Genomic DNA, 5978 nt, shown 5'->3' on the forward strand with positions numbered 1-5978 from the left:
CCTGCCTTAAAGCTTCTCATAGCATAACTGCTCCCTGTTCCCCTCTTTCCCGGAGAGCAACAACAGAGACATAAAAGGGAAGTTTTTTCCCCATTTTAAAAAGTTCTAGCCTTCCCATTGGCTCTTTTGGTCAGGTGCCCACTCCCTTTCCTTCACCTGGGGAACTTTGTTAACCCTTTACAGGTAAAGCAAGCAGAGAACAGCCACCAAGAGGGACTTTATAGCTAACTGGCTGGATGGGTGTCCATAAAAGGGAGCTATCCCCTTCCCCCTTCAACTGCAAACTTTAACCAAAAAAAAGGAGTAGGGGAAGAATCAAGAAGATTTTGAATTTCAACAAATGGGGGTTGGGGGCAGGGAGAATGTATGGAGGAAAAATGTCAAAGTTTTTTTAGTTTTTGAGCAACGATGTAGCTGGCTGAAATTTTTTATATTTCAAAATTTCATAGAATAAGTACAAAATATTTATCAACAATTTTGTTGTTGCATCTTCCCCGCCCACACAGATTTAGTAGGAAGTGAGTATCAAAATAGTAACTGGGATTTAGGCACCAGAATTTAAGAGTTCGAAATAAGACTGGATGACTTAAGCAATCAATTAAAACAGCTTGAGAACTGAACATCGAATAAATCATTTAGCAAAATTATTCCATGGATAACGTTGAACAATGAATATATTCAGGGAAATTGGTTTCAGAGGGATAGCTGTATTAGTCTGTATCAGCAAAAACAACGTGGAGTCCTCGTGGCACTTTAGAGACTAACAAATTATTTGGACATAAGGTTTTGTGGGCTATAACCCACTTCATCGGATGCATCCACTTATGCCCAAATAAATTTGTTAGTCCCTAAGGTGCCACAAGGACTCCTCATTGTTTTTATTCAAGGGAATTGCAATCCAGTTGGGAGAAATTTGCAAACAGGCAAAGTTAACTTAGGGTCAAATTCTAGAACACATGTTTAGGCTCCCAACCCCCTTCTCTCTTCCCAGAGGCAAAATGGGATCCTCTCTTCCAACCCCTCTTTGTGTGGCCTGAGTCTAATAGACGCCTGAGTCTGTTCGAAGGCATCAGCTAAAAAAGCCATCTCATCCACAGACTTTACATCTTTGTCCCATAGACACTGCTTTACTTCGGCCTTACATATGCTTAAAAATGCTCTTGAGCAACAAGATCAAGTGTTCCTTCAAAACTTGCCACCTCTTTGCCCCTCACCCATTTTCCCAACAAATCTTTCATTTTGTTTACATATTCCCCATTACTCATACCAATATCCCTCTTAAGATTCCTAAATTTAACTTTATATGTTTCAGGGGTAATCTGAAAACTTTGCAAAACAGTTTCTTTAAATTTACAGTAGTCTAAAGCATCTTCAACAGGCATTCCATTGAATACATTTCAAGCTTTACCAGTTAATTTTGCAATCAGGGTAGGAATTCTCTTATCATCAGGGATTTCGTGTATTACACACAGCATTTCGAAGGCAGTCAGATATTCAGCAATATCATCCTCTTCACTGTATGCAGGACATAAGTGTTCCCATTTGTGGATTTTTGGAGTGATGAGAGTCGTTGGGGTTGGGGGGTTCTGGTTCTGGTTCTCTAACAGGTCCAGTTGGTGGTTTCTCTCAGTCTCTCTCTCTCTCTCTCTCTCTCTCTCTGTTTCTCTTTCTTCCCCCTCTTTCTCTTTTTCTACCATGGCCCTTCTGTGGTCAGCCTCCTCTCTGGCTGCCTCCCTGGCTGCCTCTGCCTCCATAGTTTCCCTGGCTGCAGCTGCTTCTTTGAGCCTCATTTCTGCCTGCCACATTTGAAACTCGCGGTCCTTTGCCTTCTCTGCTGCTTCCAGTCTGGCCAGCTCTAGTTTTGTAGCGGCCTCACTGGTAGTCATTTTTCTGCTTTCTTGTGCTTATTTCCCTCACCCGAAATAAACAAACAGAAAATAACAAAACTGTGACCTCCTCCTGACTGTTTTTAGCAACTGCACTTAAGACCCAGTTAAATTCACAAATATCAGTGCTTAAAGTGTGAACTCCACTTGGAGTAACAAGCTGCACATACAACGCTGCTCGCAGCATCACTGTGACGTTCCCCTCTGGTGTTATCTGGACCGGTGATCTGCTAGATCACTCCAATCCTTGACTCTGGGAGCCAGTGTCTGCTCTGCTGTGAGAACCCCCACTCTTGGGCTGTTCACGCACAGCCTCTGGCATGTAAGTTGCTCCTTGAACTGTGGAACTGAATGACACCAGCCAATATCTCTGGTCCCAGACACAAACCTAGGATCCTCCACCTTGCAGTGTCCAGTTATGCCCACTGGACGCTGCAAGCTTATATAAGTTCGTCAGTGTAACAAAGAAATTGATATGTACCAGGCTTGTTATTCCAAGGAGAGTCTCTGACACGCTTCAAACCAAACACACTGCTTCAGGTAGAATAAACAAACAAATGTATTAACTACAAAGAGAGATTTTAAGTGATTATAAGTCAAAGCAAAATAAGTTGGATTTGGTCAAACGAAATAAAAGCAAAACGCATTCTAAGCTGATCTTAACACTTTCAATGTCCTTACAAAGTTAGATGGTTCTCACCACAGGCTGGCTGGTTGCTCTTCAGCCAGGCTCACCCCTTTGATCAGTGCTTCAGTAGCTTGGTGGGGATGTGTGTTGATAGAGGGGGAAGAGAGAGGAAGAGCATGGCAAATGTCTCTCCCTTTTATCATGTTCTTTCTTCCCTCTTGGCTTTGCCCCCCACTTCAGAGTCAGGTGAGCATTACCTCATCACAGTCCAAAACTGACCAAAGGAAGGGGGGTGACTCATTCAAGAGTCCAACAGATCCTTTGTTGCTACCTAGGCCAGTGTCCTTTGTTCCTGTGAGGCTGGGCTGGGTTTGTCCCATACATGCCCTGATGAGCTGTGAACTGCACCTCTGCTCTTGAAGACTTTTTCCTGGGCCTGTTTTAAGCCATGAGGACACATTTTCAGTCTCATAACTATATACATGAATTTACAACCTATAACATTACTATAACATCACTATAACAACAATGCTCAGTGCATCATGAGCCTTCCGAAGAAACCCAACATGACAAACTTTGCATTGGATACCACACAATCATATTATAAGGATGAACATGGGGGTGCAGAGTGTTCCCCCGAGGTACAGAACCTCCCCCCTTAGTTTACTGCAAGAGGGTTAGTCACTGACTAGCTCAAAGGCAGTTTGTGTTATAGTTCTCTTGGCACCCAGCCATCAAGACTATGAGGCAATGTGCCACAGTTTCCTCATTCACACATAGCAAACCGGGTTTTTTATGGGTTCTCTTCTGTGATAAGCTTTAAACCTGTTTACAGGTATTAATTGAAAAGTAGCATTATCATAAGGTTTAACATCCATGTCAAAATTCTTATCCCCAAAACTTATTGGAAAAAATAACCCCAACTATACATACAATATGATGGGGGCTAATTTAGCTACAACTAATCAGGAAAAAGATCTTGGAGTCATTGTGGATAGTTCTCTGAAGACGTCCACACAGTGTGCAGTGGCAGTCAAAAAAGCAAACAGTATGTTAGGAATAATTAAAAAGGGGATAGAGAATAAGATGGATAATATCTTATTGCCCTTATATAAATCCATGGTACGCCCCACATCTTGAATACTGGGTATTGTATGTGGTCTCCTCATCTCAACAAAGATATACTGGCATTAGAAAAGGTTCAGAGAAGGGCAACTAAAATGATTAGGGGTTTGGAATGAGTCCCATATGAAGAGAGATTAAAAAGGCTAGGACTTTACAGCTTGGAAAAGAGGAGACTAAGGGGGGATATGATAGAGGTATATAAAATCATGAGTGATGTGGAGAAAGTGAATAAGGAAAAGTTATTTACTTGTTCCCATAATATAAGAAGTAGGGGCCACCAAATGAAATTAATGGGCAGCAGGTTTAAAACAAATAAAAGGAAGTTCTTCTTCACTCAGCGCACAGTCAACTTGTGGAACTCCTTGCCTGAGGAGGTTGTGAAGGCTAGGACTATAACAGGGTTTAAAAGAGAACTGGATAAATTCTTGGAGGTTAAGTCCATTAATGGCTATTAGCCAAGATGGGTAAGAAATGATGTCCCTAGCCTCTGTTTGTCAGAGGGTGGAGATGGATGGCAGGAGAGAGATCACTTGATCATTGCCTGTTAGGTTCACTCCCTCTGGGGCACCTGGCATTGGCCACTGTCGGAAGACAGGATACTGGGCTGGATAGACCTTTTGTCTGACCCAGCACAGCCATTCTTATGTTCTTAACATTAATACCAAAATTTTTATCTCAGGTGTGCGTTTACAAGTATCTTTATGATATCATGCCCCCTGTTCAGATATTCTAGTTTGAAGTTAGTTTGTTCATTACCCATGCTGTCCTTTGACTCTCTCCCATGTAATCAGTCATTGGATTTTCTTTCCCTCCAGTGTTCCCCTCTATGTGGGCTCTTAATTTAATCATGTTTCTGGAATTTTGCTGCCTCAGAGTCTGGCAAGATAGGTGTTCAGGGGGATCCTGCACATTGGCTGGTCCTTTGGGGAGTGGTCTCCCAACCCCAGGACTGTACATATGCAAAAAATCCAGCTCCCCTTTTGGGGTTCCCCTGTGTTTCCTCCTCCCAGCACTGAGACCTTCTCTGCCCCCTAGAGGGCTGTACTGTGTGCTCTCTGGTCTAGGTGTGTTTACCCTTCGATCATATTCACCTTCTCCCAGCAGCTTTCCCATAACTGCTCCCTGTCTCTCACCAGCCTGGGGGAAAACACCCCCTTCTCTGTCAGTTGGGTCATTTTTATTCTGGAAGACTGCCACCTGGTAATTTCCTGGTCCGATCTCCTCTGTTATCACAGGCATTGGAGCTGCATCTTGATTTCTAGAGACACAGTTACTTTCCAAAAGCTTATGAGAAATAGCATTCTGAAAAACTGGGACCTGGATTGGGGTATCCTTCTGTCACGGAGTGTAGGGGAATCAGTGCTCTGCACTCCTCTTCCTGAGATTCACTGTGACTCTCAGCCAGCCAGGAGAACAGAAGGTTTATTGGACAATACAAACGCAGTCTACAGCAGGGCTTGTAGGTACAACCAGGACCCCCTAATCAAGTCCTTTTGGGGGTTCAGGGAGCTTAGACCCCAGCTTGGGGTTCCCTGCATTGCACCACCCAGCTCCCAACTCAAAACTCCCAAATCCCTCCAGCCGCTTTCTTTTCCCCTCCCCTCTGCTCCTCCTCTCCTTTGTTCAGTCTCCCGGGCAGAAGGTGTCATTTCTCCCACCCCCCTCCTGGCTCAGGTTACAGCTCAGGTAGCTCAATGTAACTCCCAGGCAACATTCCTAGGTCAAATCCGCCCCGCTCCCCGCTCCGTCACACCTTCGCCACCCCTTTCTCTGTCCCTGAGAAGTCAGCTGTGTGACTGCTCCCCTCCAGGAGGTCAGTTACACAGTTCCTTCTCAAAGCCTGGGTCACAGGCTTAGTGCCTGGTTGCACAGATGCTGACCCAGCCATCCTCCTAGTGTCCTGGGCATCCTGCCCCAAGTGACTAGTGAGGAGACATTCCTGTACCCCCACTATTCCTTCCCCAGTTCCCTCCTCTGGGCCCCCTCCTAAGACACGTTCCACTGTGGGTCATCAGCAGAGATTGTACCTAGAATCTTCTGCACTAAAAGCATGAGCCTTTTACCCCTTTAGCTAAGAGATATGGAGCATAAGGACTGTCTGATTCCCGGTTGCCCTGTGAGGGCACCCAGCACACTGCAGGGGTTAGGGAAGATAATAAATAATAAAGGGCCCATCCCCTTAGTGGGATCAGTTACTGACTTCAGTGATGTGAACTTGGCCCAAAGACTCTGCTTCCAGACACCAGAGATAAATAGACTAAAGAGGAAGATGCTGTGACTGGATGTGTGTCGGTTCTGCTTTTGGTCTTGTTTCTAGTTAATAAGGAAGCTACCAGGGC

This window comes from Malaclemys terrapin, chromosome 23 (genome assembly GCF_027887155.1).
Source record: "Malaclemys terrapin pileata isolate rMalTer1 chromosome 23, rMalTer1.hap1, whole genome shotgun sequence".
Classification (NCBI taxonomy): Eukaryota; Metazoa; Chordata; order Testudines; family Emydidae; genus Malaclemys; species Malaclemys terrapin.